Genomic DNA, 17,151 nt, shown 5'->3' with positions numbered 1-17,151 from the left:
GGAGTGACGATGGGAGTTGTCTCGCACCGGAAAGTTGTCTCGACAGATGCGTCCAACCTAGGTTGGGGAGCGCTATTAGAGGGCAGACCGGTCTATGGCCCTTGGTCAGACCAGGAGAGTCACCTTCATATAAACTGTCTAGAGATGCTGGCGGTCGAGAAAGCGCTCAAGCACTTCCTCCCATACCTACAGGGCCACCATATACTAGTCCGCACGGACAACATGTCATTGGTAGCCTATGTGAACCGTCAGGGCGGTGTCAGATCCAAAACACTCTGCGCCCTGGCGGAACGCCTCCTTGTGTGGGCTCAGCACTCACTGCGCTCGCTGAGAGCCGCGCATGTGCCGGGTCTCCTGAACGAGGGTCCAGACAGACTGTCCAGGGACAATGTTCCCCTGGGGGAGTGGTCTTTGCATCCCCAAACAGTCCAGTCACTGTGGCGCCGTTTCGGCAGAGCGGAAGTCGACCTCTTTGCGTCAAAAGACAACGCGCACTGCCCACGGTTCTTTTCCAAGAGCGAGGACGCGCTGGCCCAAACCTGGCCCAGCGGCCCGCTTTACGCTTTTCCCCCTGTCTCTCTGCTGCCACAAGTCATCGGGAGAATCAGGGAAGCGCGCCACACGGTGCTCCTCATAGCCCCGTATTGGGAGAATCAAACGTGGTTCCCAGATCTAATACGGCTGGCGGACACACCCCCCTGGCCGATACCGGTGAGAAGAGACCTTCTCTCTCAAGCCCGCGGCTCGATCTGGCATCCTCATCCAGAGCGCTGGTCTCTGCATGTATGGATAGTCAACGGATACCCGTTGACTTGCCAATAGGGGTTGTGAACACGATCACACAGTCTAGAGCTCCCTCTACGAGACGGCTCTACACATCTAAATGGTCTGTGTTTAATAAATGGTGCACCGCCCAAGGGCTGGATCCACAAACATGTGAGGTGTCGCGTGTGCTTTGTTTCCTCCAAGAGCTGTTGGACATGGGCAGGTCCCCCTCCACGCTCAAAGTATATGTTGCGGCCATATCAGCTTTTTCCGACTCGGCGCTGGGCCGCGCATTAGGGAGGAATGAGTTCATTATCCGCTTCCTTAGAGGAGCTAGGAGGATGAACCCCCCGCGACCCCCCTCGGTTCCTATTTGGGATCTTTCCCTGGTCTTAGAGGCCATGAAAGCGCATCCCTTTGAACCCATGGAAACTGTGGATATGAAATACCTCACGCTCAAAACCGTTTTTCTGATAGCCCTGTCTTCAGTCAAACGTGTGGGTGACCTCCATGCGTTATCAGTTAACGCGGCATGTCTCGAGTTCGGACCTAATGACTCTAAAGTCATTCTCAAACCGAGACACGGTTATGTCCCCAAAGTGTTGGGCACACCCTTCAGAGCACAGGTCATTTCTCTCTCAGCTTTGCCGGCTACCGGCAGCGAAGTTGACAGTAATCTCCTTTGCCCTGTCAGAGCGCTGAGAAATTACATTACGCGCTCCGCCGCCATGAGGCGCTCGGAGCAGCTTTTCGTTTCGTTTGGTGGGCGCACCAAGGGTCTCGCCGCCTCGAAACACACTCTGTCCAGATGGATAGTGGACGCTATTGCAGCTGCTTATGCGTCTAATGACCTGCAATGCCCTTTGGGCATTAGAGCCCACTCTACTAGAGGCATGGCCTCGTCATGGGCTTGGACTAGCGGAATTTCTATTCATGACATTTGTACGGCGGCGGGCTGGGCCTCCCCGTCTACATTTGTTAGATTTTACAATCTAGAAGTTCCCGCCCTGCAGGCTAAACTTTTATCAGTCTAAATCTCGCGTAGGCCGGCCCACTTCTGTGCGCGGGCTACTGCTGTTTGATTTAGCCCTCCTGGTTGAGCTGTACAATATAAGGGTTGGTTAGTCAGACCGGCCGCGCCGTTCTGTTCCCCCTACTATGTGCTTATGTACTTGCGCTAGCCATATCATTGGCCGCCTGGCTCACACTCTCGTGTTCCCCGGGCTTCCCTGGGACTCATTCAGTGGATGCCGGGCGCGCACGGCGTTGACAAGGGAGTTCCCGTAGCGTAAGCTAAACTTACGCAATACGAGAGAACCTCTCGTAAGAGAACGTACTCGGTTACCTAACGTAACCTCTGTTCTCTCTAGAGAGGGAACGAGTATTGCGTAACCCGCCGTGCTCGCGCCACGAGCTCACTCGCTTCTGCGACAAAAACCAGTGAAAGCAGCCTCTCAGCCCATATTTATACCCTCTGCCACGCCCCGCCTCGGGCCGTGACGCGTAGGCGCGCTGCTCGCACTGATTGGGCGTGACGTCACGCCAAGGGCTCAGTGATAGGCTGCTGCAGTTGCCGCAGAGCAGCCTATGAGCACGCTAGATTGCCTGCTCTAGGTCTGCTTGCTGGCGCACTGCGTTGACAAGATATAAAAATTAAGGATAATTTTTTTGCTTCATATCTCGAGAAAAGATGACTTTACCCGTAGCGTAAGCTAAACTTACGCAATACTCGTTCCCTCTCTAGAGAGAACAGAGGTTACGTTAGGTAACCGAGTACGTTATATACAGTATAAGTTTCTTTTAAAACCTTTTAAAACTTCTGCACTGTTGCTTCAGGCCATGGTGTATAACACTGTATTTTGTCTCTGCTCATACCACAGATAGATAATAAACTGGTTACACTTTATTTTAATAGTCCACATTCTACTAACTAGTAACTTTGCAACTACATGTCAACTAACTCTCATTAGAGTATTGGTAGACTGTTAGGTTGGGGTTAGTAGAATAAGCTGACATATAAAGTACTTGAAAAGTTACTTATAGCGACCCGTCCACAACCGTCACTCTTGCCTGTCTTCAAAACTTGAGAGCCCTGGTTATGACATCCGCTTCAAACATTACAATTCTCATGATAACTTTAGTTAATGCTACAATAAGTAAATTACTACAGTTAATTACAGTTAATTACTCTTTGACAGCGATGCCATAGAAATATACAGATCTACCGCAAAAACGGAAGTTCAAACACAAAATTCGAAAGATGGCTGTGCGCTTGTTTCTCTGGCACATATGGTCTATAGTATATTAAACTGAACAAACATGAATCTCTTATGGCAGGCTCAGCTGGAAAATCAGTCTGTTTAATTCCAAGGGTTTGTTTATTCATTTTAATAAAAAAAATTAAAAAAATATTCCTTGAGATCCACAACTTTTTTTTTTATTTCTATTGTCCAGTCTGAATTTTACGATATGATTATTACGTAAATTTTTTACATTTTTAAAATCTCAAATATCCTTCTTTCCCTCCCACCAAGTTTTGTTACTGTTTTTGACCACCAGAGGACAGCAATGGTTCACAGTAAAACACTTAAAGGCATCTCATCTCACTTGAACTATTTGCTGTATTACTTTAAAATAGATTCCACTTGTCAGAACTGTGGCACAGTGGACTGTGAACATATAAGAGATGTTGGATAATGCTTTATAACTCACTTTGGGCTGCAGTAGTGAGTTCAATTCACAGTATTGGCCACATCTGGTGTCTTAAAATGGGGTCTTAAGTGCTAATGGACGAGGTGTGTCTTCGGCTGTTTCTTGAAGGTCGAGATGGTCTCAACAGATCAGTTTTCCACCACAGAAAAATGCTCTAGAAGTTAATGCAGACTATAAGCTGACACAAATTGCTTCTCCTTTCAAAATACTTAAAGGTGCTCTAAGTAACTTTTTTTACCTTAACTGAACAGCTTCGGAGTCATTGGAATGGTTATATTACTTATTTCGGGCTGAAAGGTGGTCGTTTTGCACCCCCTGGTGCCCGTGAGCGGAAAATCCGCACTTGCAACTTTGAGCCGGCGGGCCGGCGGCCGCTGCGTCAGGAAGTATCGCGTGATATCAGGTCTCGCGATGTAAACAATTGCTTTACGGCCAAAAGAAATCTGCTAAAATGCTGTCATTATTGCGCTCCCTCACGCTGTTCGAACCCGAATGAAGAAGACGTTTTAAAGAATGTCTCATCTGCTTTGATGTCGTTGATCTATAGCCTCTGGTGTCTGAGAATCACCAATGAGTTTTTACAACAGTGTTGTCAAATATCTATTCCGAAGCTGTGGGGGGAGCTCTAGAGAGAAACCCGCGAGCAAAAAATGAGAATACAGCGAAGAAATCCCGAAACTACTGAGCCCTGCTTTAAATACAAAGCTGAATGAAAACATAAAGCACATGCACTAAAGTTACAATGTTCTTGATTGAGCTCCTTGGTTTTTTTATCCATCTAGTGGATATAAAGACAATTGCATTAGTAAAAAACTATTAAAATATTATGTTCATGACAATCAAACAATTTTCTACAAATTCTCATTATTGTAACGTATATAGGCTATATATATTTCTCATTACAATCATGTATTAATTAAAATGATCTGACAATGATTTTACTATTAGTCTAATAAAACGTTTTCACAATGCTTTGATGAGCAGCTCCATGCCTCAAATTAGTACTTCATTTGTGATGCAGCATTGCTGACATGATGAAAACATATGTGTTAATGACACATGTTCAACACAAACATGTGTTCTTGTCACTGAACATCCAAACAACCAGCAATACATGAGTGATATAACAGTATCATATCAGTAACAACAGTATCATGAGTCATATAAAACATGTGTGTGTTTTGTGTGTGTGTTTGCCTTTACAACTTTTTTTTTTTTGGCTCCTATCATTTCTGAGTTTGAGTTTTGTGTTTATTTCCTGTATTCTTTATTTCCATTGTGTCTAATGTTCTCATTTGTTTCCATAGCATTTACTGTATTTTGTTGAGTTCCTCTTCAACCTGCATTTTTATACTTCTCCTTCTCTATTTTTTGTTGGTTATTGTCTTTGTTGAAATGCAAAGCTGTTTATGTTGCGTTTGTGTTCTGCCTAGCCTGTTGTATTATCGAACTTTCTTAATTAAAAACAGCTGCAAATCTTTTTGCACTTGATCGGACAAATTCAGACAAAAATATGTCAAAATATCCTCTAAAACACAGTCAGTTATGTCTTAAGTGGACGTAAACAGTTCAGACAAAGAAAATGCATGTGTAACAGTATATTGGAACCGTGCAGCTCTTAAAGTGACAGCGGCCTAATATTCCTACTGCCGTGTCTATAATAATGTCAGTCAAACAACAAAAGACAAAGAGAAAATTCCCCCTGTTCTTGACTGAATGACTTTTGTGACTATATCTGTAATGTATAATTTATTTACAAAGTGCAGTGTCATTTTACATTTGATTACAGTTTCTGTACCTGAATACCTGAAAATCTTAGAACACTGTTTATTTAAATCGTATCTTTGTTCAGTTGTATTTATTTGTGCAATTGCTAATTTGTTTGCCTGTTGATTTTTGTTCAAGATTTTTGTTCATGATATTTAGCTACAATGAAATGTTTTGCAATAAGAATTAGAATAAATGGGAATAATTTTAAATAGGTTTTATTTTTTTACCTTATTGGAATCAAAATTAGGATTCAATAAGAATCGCAATCAGTAGGCAGAATCGTAATTCGTTCCTCGCCTGGGATCTTTCGCCGAGACTGCACCTCCGCCCGCTGCGGTGCCGCGCCGTAAAAAGCGCCGTGCTCAGCGGGTCCCGGAACCTCCTCCAACCTGTAAAAGCTCGCCGGTTCGCCCGCCAGCTTCGCCGCCTGCTTCGCCCGAGTCTCTTACTGCCGGACAGTGGCCGCCGTCTGCCGCCGCTTACGTCATGGATGACGACGGGGAAGCCATGTTTGTGGAGGATGACAGCTGCTCTCTTCTGGCGTCGGGAAGTGAGGACTGGTCGAGCTCTGTGGATCTCGCCCCCTCTGTTCGCCAGCCTTCTGGTAAAAGAGCTAATATTGAAGCAGAGCTCATGCGTCTGCTTGCGCAGGCCGTAGCGAGCCTCGGCCTTGAGTGGTCTACGCCCCAGGAGCCTACGCACAACCGGCTGGATGGATGCTTCTTGCAAGGGGCCCGCGCTTCACCGTCCTCAAGACCCGCGCCTTTTCTTCCTGAGCTTCAGGAAGAAGTCGCTAAGTCTTGGAACGCCCCCTTCTCAGCCAGAGTGCGTACCTCAGTCTCAGCTGCATTCTCCGTGGTGGACGGTGCTAAAGACAAGGTGTACCTTTCCCTTCCCCCCGTGGAAGAAGCTGTAGCGGCCCATCTTTGCCCGCCCTCTGCTGGACGGCGTGCCAAGACGGCGCTTCCATCAAAAGCTTGCCGCACGACGTCAGCCATGCACGGTCGCGCTTACACCGCCGCTGGGCAGACTGTATCTGCGTTGCATTCTATGGCCATCCTGCAAATCTTCCAGGCCAACCTTCTCCGTAAACTGGATGAGGGAGGACCGAAAGCTATCAGCGTGCCGGACCTGAGGAGCGCAACGGACCTAGCTCTTCTCGCCACTAAGTCCGCTGCACAGGCCATAGGGCGGAGCATGGCCTCTCTCACCGTAGCGGAGAGACACTTATGGCTCACGCTCTCAGAGATGTCGGACTCGGAGCGCACCGCGTTCCTCGACGCCCCCATCTCCTCTGCCGGCCTCTTTGGATCATCCGTCAAGGATTTCGCGGATAGATTCGCTGAGGTGCAGAAAACGTCTCAGGCCATGAAGCATTTTCTGCCTAAGCACTCCAGTTCTGCAGCAGGTCGCTCTAAACAGCCGTCTGCTCGAAGCTCCCAGCCGCAGCCCACCGCCGCCGCTTCGCAGCGTCGACAGGCCCGGGACCCGAGACCACGCTCTCGCTCTACTGGCCGCCACCCCCCTCCGCGTGGGCCCCGGCCTAAGGTCGAGATAAAACCTGAAGCCTCAAAGTCTTCCTAGCCCGCCTAGGAAAACAACGGTGTTCAAGTCCCGCTGCGGCCAGACTTCCACCAAAACTTCTCGCTCGTTCAGTTCCAGAAAATGTGACTGTTCCAGTGTATTCTGCAGAAAACAAGCCGGTACCACAGCCCGTTTGTCTGCACACAAACGCCGTTTTTACGGCGACCCAGATAAATCCCATAAAGAGTGTATTTTCTGGTATTCCGGCCATGACCGATGGTGCTATGAGTGTAGTAAAAATGCCCACAGTCCAGTGCTCATCCCTACACACAAGCATAGCCCGCCACACTCCAGGGCTCGCACACATAAAATCGGCTCATGTCGATTGTGCATTAAATGTAGTGAATGTGCCCACGACCCAGTGGCCACAAACACTACACACTACATGTCTCACGGTTTCTGTGAAAATGAAACCAACGCACATACAGTCAGCTCAAGCAGACGGTGTTTTCAGTGTAGTAAATGTGCCCGCTGTCCCGCGCCCACATTCACTCACAGACATGACAAGCCCCACAAGTGCTTTCGAAACGCCGGTTCAGCATGCTCACAACCAGGAAAATCCTCTTGCAAATTCGCCCAGGGGACTGGTTTATGTCAATAGATCTGAAGGACATGTATTTCCAAATACAAATAGCGTCACGTCACAGGCGATTTTTGAGATTCGCCTTCGAGGGCCAGGCATAACTGTAAACAGTCCTGCCGTTTGGCCTGTCCCTAGCACCCCGTACATTCACGATGTGCATGGACGCGGCTCTTGCACCCCTGAAACTTCGGGGCATGCGAGTTTTGAATTATTTGGACGATTGGCTGATTCTAGCTCGATCTCACTCAGAGCTCATAGAACACAGGACCATATTACTCGAACATCTCGAGAATCTTGGTCTCAAAGTCAATTTGGCGAAGGGTTCACTGTCTCCTAGTCAGAGAATATCTTTTCTGGGCACAGAACTGACAGCACAGCTATCGCCACAGCGCAGACTGAGTATTCAGCGCATGGCGGAATCCTTCCGCCGCGGCACTTTAGGCCCGCTCAGAAAGTTTCAGAAGATGCTGGGTCTCATGGCCTCAGCATCATCAGTACTCCAGTTGGGTCTGCTTCGCATGTGCCCACTGCAGTTCTGGCTAAAAGCGCGAGTACCGCGTCGAGCGTGGACCTCCGGTCTTTTTCGCCTCAAGGTCGATCAGAAATGCGTCTCAGCTCTGAAACCTTGGAGAGCGACCGACTGGTACCGGTCAGGTGTAAGCCTGGGGACTTCCTCGAGTGTGAAGGTGGTGTCTACGGATGCCTCCACCTCGGGATGGGGAGCGCTGCTCGAGGGCAGACCGTTCTTTGGCCAGTGGTCAGAGCGGGAAAGGCTCCTACACATAAACTGCCTGGAGATGATGGCGGTCGACAACGCGCTGAGGCGTTTCTGTCCACAGATAAAAGGACACCACGTCTTGGTCCGTTCGGACAACATGTCGGTGGTGGCCTATATAAATCGCCAAGGAGGTATCAGGTCCCGAAACCTTTTCAGGCTGACGGAGCTCCTCTTGGTCTGGGCTCAGCACAATCTTCGCTCGCTGAGAGCAGCGCACGTGCCAGACCATCTGAACGTGGGACCAGACAGACTGTCCAGGAACAATGTTCCGGCAGGGGAATGGTCCGTACACCCGCAGTCCAACTGCTGTGGAAGACATTCGGCAGGGCGAAGGTAGAGCTGTCCAGAGTTTTTTCCAAGAGCAGGGAAGCGCTGGCCCACGTCTGGCCCCGCTGCCCGCTCTATGCTTTTCCCCCCCGTCACGCTCCTGCCTCAGCTATTAGAGCGGATCAGGGAAAACGGATGCTCAGTGCTACTTGTGGCTCCGTTCTGGAAAAACCAGGCTTGGTTTCCAGTTCTGATGCAGCTGACAAGCACTGCCCCATGGCCGATACCGGTGAGGAGGGACCTCCTCTCTCAGGCCAAGGGCTTGATTTGGCATCCTCGCCCAGAACTATGGTCCCTACATGCGAGGGCCATCAACGTGTACCCGCTAACCTCCCGGAGGGAGTGTTAAACACGATCACGCAGGCTAGGGCCCCGTCTACTAGACTACTCTATTCCTCGAAATGGTCTGTGTTCTCTAGCTGGTGCACAACTCGTGGCATATCACCCTCAGACTGTGGGGTGACGGAGGTTCTCTCCTTCCTGCAAGAGCTACTGGATAAGGGCAGAACCCCATCCACGCTCAAGGTTTACGTAGCGGCCATAGCAGCGTTTACTAAACCGACGCTTGGCCAGTCACTTGGAAGGAACGATCTGGTCATCCGCTTCCTTAGATGAGCTAAGAGGCTGAATCCTCCCAGACCTCCCTCAGTCCCCATGTGGGACCTTTCTACGGTTTTGGAAGCCATGAAAAGTGCCCCATTCGAGCCAATCCAATCAATAGATATCAAACACTTGTCTCTCAAGACGGTGTTTCTTCTGGCTCTCGCTTCGGTAAAGCGTATAGGGGATTTGCAAGCGCTCTCAGTGAGCGCGACGTGTATGGAGTTTGGGTCAAATGACTCGAAAGTCATACTCAAACCAATCCCTCAACACACCGTTTAGGGCACAGGTGATTTCCCTGTCGGCCCTGCCGGTCTCTAATGAGGAAAAGGACGCGAGCTTCCTTTTCCCGGTCAGGGCTTTAAGGGCTTATGTATCTTGCTCGACTGTCTTCAGACTGACGGAGCAGCTCTTTGCTTCATTCAGCGGACGTTCTAAGGGACTAGCTGCGTCGAAACAGAGTCTATCCAGGTGGATAATTGATGCTATAGCGCTGGCTTACACTTCTAAGGGCCTGCAGTGCCCGTTAGGTGTCAGAGCGCACTCCACAAGAGGCATGGCCTCGTAGTGGGATTGCCTTGCAAGATATCTGTACGGCGGCAGGCTGGGCCTCCCTGTCTACATTTATGAGGTTTTATAACCTAGAAGTTCCCGCCTTGCAGGCTAAGCTGCTTTCGGTCTAATGTAAGACCCTTAACATTCATCAGTTCAGGCTGAGTTTTCGCCCTGACTGTGTGGAACACTTTGATATAAATTGCTCCTAATAGGACGCTATTTATTACGGGAATGATGCTGTTCTAGCCCCTCTTTCCTGGACTCTCTGCGAGTCCCTGGTGATTATGCACTATATGAGCCCCGGGCACCTGCCCTTGGGACTTTGGTGTTGGATCTCAGCACGCACTGCGTTTTACACTGTGTTCCCCTAGCGTAATATATTACGCAGTACGAGAGACCTCGGTTACTAACGTAAGCTCGGTTCTCTCTAGAAGAGGGAACGAGTACTGCGTATCTTTGCCGTGCCTGCATCACGCTCTGGTTCGCTTCGGCGATGAAAAAACAGATTCTATCAGCCTATCGAGCTATATTTATAGGCCCAAGCCACGCCCGTTTCGGCGGGACGTGACGCAGTGGGCGCGAAGCGCCCTCATTGGATCTGACGTCACGAGGGGCCTCTCTCGATAGGCTGCTGCAGTTGCCGCAGGGCAGCCAATGGGCGTGCGAGCCGTCTTGCCTATGTCTGCATGCTGCCGCAACGCGTTTTACATTATTTAAAAATTAAGGATAATTTTTGGCTTCAATATCTCTCGGAAAAGAGATTTTCCCCTAGCGTAAGATATTATGCAGTACTCGTTCCCTCTTCTAGAGAGAACCGAGGTTACGTTAGTAACCGAGTACGTTTTCTCAGGTAACCTAAAACATGCTTCATTTAGTGACTTCTGAATTAACTGCTTGTTAATTGACAGATTCTGAAATATGAATGATTACTTGAGAAAGCTGTGTAATCAGGGAGCAGGAGACTATAGACACAGGATAGCATCAAGCAGGTGATCAGGTATAATCAATGCCACTGTCATCAAGGGGGTGCTTCTCATTTCTTTAAATGTCCATCCTCATCTGCCGTAACTCGTCCCACTAAGGGAAAGAATGAGACTGATGTCTCTACCGAACCAAAATGGGCATTTCCCAATCAGTTGGCATTTGGGCATTTTTAAACTGCTTTTACCCGAAATGCTAAATTCATTATTTATTTCCCATCCCTAACCGCACACCTAAACCAATAGCCCACTTATACAATAGTGTTCTGCAGAGACTCGGGAAAGAATGAACTGAATTCTGAATTGAAGTATCAAGCCCATATATATTATACATTATATATATTCAAGCTCATGTCACTTGCACTTTAATAAATCTGCTAAAACCAAATAAGGTTACACTTTATTTCGATATTCTACTTTAGACATTCTACTAACAAACTAACTAATATACAGTAAGTAACTTTGGAACTTTGGAACAGTACATGTCAGCTAACTCTAATTAAAGTAGTGGTAGACTGTAGTAGACTGTTAGGGTTAGGGCAACCTGACACTTAGGGTTAGTAGAATAAGTTGTTAGAATTGTTATAGTTGTTAGAATGTGGACTATTGAAATAAAGTGTAACCATTAGGGCTTTGACTCCGAACTTCGTTATTCGAATATATAAAAAAAAAAAAAGATATTCGAACGAATATTAGGCAGCCTTTAATATTCAAACCTGTTATGGGCATTATATTATTGGTCATCTGGGCTCCTGTAGGTGACGTTAGCGTCCTGGTTAGCGCCTATTTTGCATACCAAAACAATGGCCGCGCCAACGGCTACAACAACAACCACGGCTGACGAGGAGTTCGAAATCTACCCTCCTGACAATTTGAAAAGCAACGTGTGGCGCTACTTTGGGTTCCCAAAGAAACAGGGAAAAATCACAAGGGACAAAGTGATGTGTGAAATATGTAGGACCAAACTCACATACCAGGCGACGACCAGGAACATGAGAGACCATTCGAATATTAATATTAATAAACAAACGAACTTCGAATATGATTTTTGGGCAAAAGTCAAAGCCCTAGTAACCATACAGTAAATGACGTTGGAACTAATGTAACTGAACTCACATTATCATAAGGAAACACCCTTCTCTAAAAAAAATGGGGAACCTGTTGCTCTGCATTTATTTCAGATCCTTTCCATCTCCATTTCGGTCTGATCTTAACCGTCTGTTATTGAAGTATGTGGAGAGCTACATTGAGGGAACTACACTGGACACAAAAGAAAACCCACAGCTTGTAAGTAAACAAAGATATTATTTCAAAGAAGGTGTCTTAATACAAATCTGAAAGACACAGTAGTAAAAACAACTGTTTAATTCAATATGCGTTCTTGTCTGTACTTGTGTTCTTGTGAAACGTCATCAGTCGCTGCCCAGCCAAGTCAAGTCAAGTCAAGTCAAGTTTATTTGTATAGCGCTTTTCACAATACAGATTTTATCAAAGCAGCTTCACAGTATTAAATTAAAATAATACAACAAAGTTTGTTTCAAGAGGAATTTATTGATTGATAAAATTAAATTAAATATCCCCAAAATATCCCCAACTGAGCAAGCCAAAGGCAACAGTGGCAAGGAACCGAAAAACTCCATCAAGTGACCTAATGGTGTCCTAAAACTCCATCAGGTGACCTAATGGAGAAAAAAAACCTTGGGAGAACCCAGGCTCAGTCGGGGGCCAGTTCTCCTCTGGCATTTATGAGCTAGAGGCCGGATTTTAGTTTGAACTGTAGGATTATATGAATGCCTGGCTGAAGAGATGCAACTTTAATCTAGTTTTAAACTGGGAGAGCGAGTCTGAGCAACGAACAGTATCAGGAAGACTATTCCAGAGTTTTGGAGCCAAATGTGAAAATGCTCTCCCTCCTTTGGTGGTTCTGGATATCCCAGGTATGACCAAAAGCCTTGAATTTAGTGATCTTAAAGAGCGCGATGGATTATAGGGTGATAGAAGATCCGTTAAATAGACTGGAGCTAAGCCGTTTAGGGCTTTATAAGTCAGTAGCAATACCTTGTAATTAATACGGAACTTTATAGGTAACCAATGCAGTGATGATAAAATCGGTGTTATATGATCATATTTTCTTGATCTCGTAAGAACTCTAGCGGCGGCATTTTGGACTAACTGTAGCTTGTTTATTGAGGATGCAGGACAACCAGCTAATAAAGCATTACAGTAATCCAGTCTCGAGGTCATGAATGCATGAACTAACTTTTCTGCATCAGAAACTGATAGCATATTACGTAGCTTAGCAATGTTTCTAAGGTGGAAAAAGGCTGTTTTTGTAACATATGAAATATGATTTTCAAAAGACAGGTTGCAATCGAGTATAACACCCAGGTCTTTTACTGTAGAGGATAAAGTAACAGGACATCCTATGTTGTTAAAGTTGTATTGTGCGAGGTTTTGTGGGCGGTTTTTTGAACCGATAAGTATTACCTCTGTCTTGTCTGGATTTAATAAAAGAAAATTACGCGTCATCCTTTCTTTTATATCTTTAACACACTCTGTCAATTTGGAAAATTTAGCGTTTTCATCCGGCCGTGATGAAATATATATTTGAGTGTCATCAGCATAACAATGGAAACTAATTCCATGTTTCCTTATAATATTTCCAAGTGGCATCATATATATGGAAAATAACAGAGGGCCTAATACAGATCCCTGCGGCACTCCATAGTTTACTGGAGTTATGATCGATTTTTCTCAGTGATCAGTGTTCTTGCCCTGCTCTTTCATTGAGGATGCACCAGTAGGAGACTTATGTGAACTTGAGACAGACAAGTTTCCTGAGCCAGAATTTAAAAAAAGAGAGAGAGAGAATTCAATGGTAGCATGTTTCACAAATCTAGTCACCTAACCATGAATCTATAATTTTTTCCTGCCAAAATGTTTTGGCTGTGGGCAAAGTTAAGTTTCATAACTTTATTTCCCTTTTAGTTTATTTACATGTTCACAGCATCCAAAAATCTAATTAGAACCGGTTGAAATGTTGTGAAATCAAATCAATTGTACCATACCTGATCGAAAAAAAATCCAGTCTGTTTGAGTCTTTTCAAATTGTGTGCGCGGTCATATTAAATACTGGCAACACTGTTGCCATTTACTGTTAATTGTACAGTTCTTTACTGTAATATACAGAATGTTACTGTAAAAATGCACTAAATTAAAACTCAAGTTAACTAATTTCACTTGCAGAAACCGACTGCCTTAAATTGACCAACTGTCGTTTCAATTTATTAATTAATATTTATAATGCACTAATAATGTGAGCAAAGTATTACTGTGAACTTATTTAATTTGAAACCACTAAAAAAATATTGTAAATAAAAAGATTTCCACTGGACCAGCAACTACACAGTCACTGTCTAACAATACTACGCATGTTCTAAAGAGAGAAACCCGTATTTTAGAGCGTAAATGGAAACAAACTAATTTAGAGGTCTTTAGAATCGCGTGGAAAGACAGTATGTCACGTTATAAAAAGGCCCTAAAAGCGACCAGGGCTGAGCACCTCCGCAAACTAATAGAAAACAACCAAAACAATCCAAGGTTTTTATTTAACACCGTGGCTAGACTAACAAATAAACAGACATCAACCGAACAAAATATCCCGTTACAGTTCAGTAGTAATGATTTCATGAACTTCTTCACTGAGAAAATAGAATGCATCAGAACCACAATTGTAAACGTTCAATCTTCAATTGCGCCTTATAATTCAGCCTCAATTATCACCCCGCAAGAACAATTAAAGTGCTTTACAAATATAGAACAAAAATAGTTAAATAAACGTATCACTTCATCTAAAACAACAACATAGCCCCTTTCACACAGAGATTCCGGAAAATACACGGATAAAGTGACCCGGGATTTGACCCGGGTTCGTTTGATTTTGGTCATTCACACTGCCAGTGATTTTCCGGAATCAGAGAGTGCGTTCACACACAACCCGTAAAAATGCCGTAAAGACACGTGACATCGATGTGACTTGTAATCTCAGCAGCGTCTTAAGTTTGCTTATGAGCTGCGATCTCTCTCTCGAGAAACCACGCCTGTGCATTTGTTTCTCTGATTCGATCATAAACTTGCGCATTACATACCGTTTCACAGCTGGAGGACGAGCCCGGCTTCAGCGTCATCACTACGACACGGCATTGTTACGGCTTTTGTTCACACAGCGCGCGTTCCGGGACTGAACACGGCAATGTTACTAGGTCCCGACCCGGCATCGATCCCGGCTTAAATCCCGGGTCGAGTTTGCGTTCACACAGAAGGCGCTCTGGCAATTTGCCGGCAATTTGCCGGGTTCAAAGCGCTGTGTGAAAGGGGCTCATGTTTATTAGATCCTATACCAACTAAACTATTGAAAGTGTTACCTGTAGTGGAAGAGCCTCTCCTCAATATTATTAACTCGTCTTTATCTTTAGGTCATGTTCCAAGAACATTTAAACTGGCAGTTATAAAACCTCTCATTAAGAAACCACAATTAGATCATAATAACCTAGCAAATTATAGACCCATTTCAAATCTTCCATTTATGTCTAAAATATTAGAAAAAGTGGTGTCCGCTCAACTGGGCTCTTTCTTGCAACAAAATGATATCTATGAAAAGTTTCAGTCTGGATTCAGACCGCACCATAGCACTGAAACTGCGCTCGTTAAAATCACAAATGATTTACTTTTAGCTTCTGACCAAGGCTGTATCTCAATACTAGTTTTACTTGATCTTAGTGCTGCGTTCGATACTATAGATCACACAATACTCTTAGATCGACTACAAAATTATACTGGTGTTCAAGGACAAGCATTAAGCTGGTTTAAATCATACGTATCTGACCGCTACCATTTTGTCTATTTAAATGGAGAAAAATCGATCATAACTCCAGTAAACTATGGAGTGCCGCAGGGATCTGTGTTAGGCCCTCTGTTATTCTCAATATATATGATGCCACTTGGAAATATTATAAGGAAACATGGAATTAGTTTCCATTGTTATGCTGATGACACTCAAATATATATTTCATCACGGCCGGATGAAAACGCTAAATTTTCCAAATTGACAGAGCGTGTTAAAGATATAAAAGATTGGATAACGCGTAATTTTCTTTTATTAAATCCAGACAAGACAGAGGTAATACTTATCGGTTCAAAAAACCGCCCACAAAACCTCGCACAATACAACTTTAACATCATAGGATGTCCTGTTACTTTATCCTCTACAGTAAAAGACCTGGGTGTTATACTAGATTCCAACCTGTCTTTTGAAAATCATATTTCATATGTTACAAAAACAGCCTTTTTCCATCTTAGAAACATTGCTAAGCTACGTAATATGCTATCAGTTTCTGATGCAGAAAAGTTTGTTCATGCATTCATGACCTCGAGACTAGATTACTGTAATGCTTTATTAGCTGGTTGTCCTGCATCCTCAATAAACAAGCTACAGTTAGTCTAAAATGCCGCCGCTAGAGTTCTTACTAGATCAAGAAAATATGATCATATAACACCGATTTTATCATCACTGCATTGGTTACCTATAAAGTTCCGTATTAATTACAAGGTATTGCTACTGACTTATAAAGCCCTAAACGGCTTAGCTCCAGTCTATTTAACGGATCTTCTATCGCCCTATAATCCATCGCGCTCTTTAAGATCACTAAATTCAAGGCTTTTGGTCATACCTAGGATATCCAGAACCACCAAAGGAGGGAGAGCATTTTCACATTTGGCTCCAAAACTCTGGAATAGTCTTCCTGATACTGTTCGTTGCTCAGACTCGCTCCCCCAGTTTAAAACTAGATTAAAGTCGCATCTCTTCAGCCAGGCATTCATATAATATTTTTTATCTTACAGTTCAAACTACAATCCGGCCTCTAGCTCATAAATGCCAGAGGAGAACTGGCCCCCGACTGAGCCTGGGTTCTCCCAAGGTTTTTTTTTTTTCTCCATTAGGTCACCTGATGGAGTTTTAGGACACCATTAGGTCACTTGATGGAGTTTTAGGACACCATTAGGTCACTTGATGGAGTTTTTCGGTTCCTTGCCACTGTTGCCTTTGGCTTGCTCAGTTGGGGATATTTTGGGGATATTTAATTTAATTTTATCAATCAATAAATTCTACTAGAAACAAACCTTGTTGTATTATTTTAATTTAATACTGTGAAGCTGCTTTGATACAATCTGTATTGTGAAAAGCGCTATACAAATATACTTGACTTGACTTGACTTGACTGTCACCTTCTCCTGGACTGAAGCACAGGCTCTACTCTTCATCACAAAAGTAACATTGACGCAGTGTTGCAGTGAGATAAGTGAACATGTGAGTGATTGTTGAGCATTAGTGATGAACACCTGCTGTTAACAAGCAGAATCACTGAAGGAAAGAACTATAACTGTGTCCAGCCATTAAACATTATTACACTTATTATTAAGCAGTATTACTTTATTTC

The 17,151-nt window shown here is 44.8% G+C and overlaps 1 protein-coding gene and 1 long non-coding RNA gene across 8 annotated transcripts in view; one reads left to right on the top strand and one right to left on the bottom strand.

The window, feature by feature from the left end:
• The window catches only part of LOC309475245, a 271,995-nt gene that overhangs the window by 187,674 nt on the left and 67,170 nt on the right, over nt 1–17,151 (bottom strand). The gene's annotated exons all lie outside the window — the stretch shown is intronic.
• Nucleotides 1–17,151, top strand: part of LOC309475210 (uncharacterized protein) — a 118,761-nt gene that overhangs the window by 74,135 nt on the left and 27,475 nt on the right. The window contains exons 1-2 of one of the 7 annotated variants that reach the window (XR_014197547.1): nt 16,073–16,685; nt 16,717–17,021. The exons of the other annotated variants lie outside the window; for them this stretch is intronic. The gene's annotated coding sequence lies outside the window, so the exon portion shown is untranslated. Of the gene's footprint in view, nt 1–16,072; nt 16,686–16,716; nt 17,022–17,151 lie in introns of those variants that run through there. 7 annotated transcript variants of the gene reach the window in all.

This window comes from Leuciscus leuciscus (assembly GCF_965113295.1).
Source record: "Leuciscus leuciscus genome assembly, chromosome: 15".
In the NCBI taxonomy this organism is placed as follows: Eukaryota; Metazoa; Chordata; class Actinopteri; order Cypriniformes; family Leuciscidae; genus Leuciscus; species Leuciscus leuciscus.
Note: the sequence above shows the minus strand (reverse complement) of the source record. Positions and strands in the feature narration are given on the sequence as shown.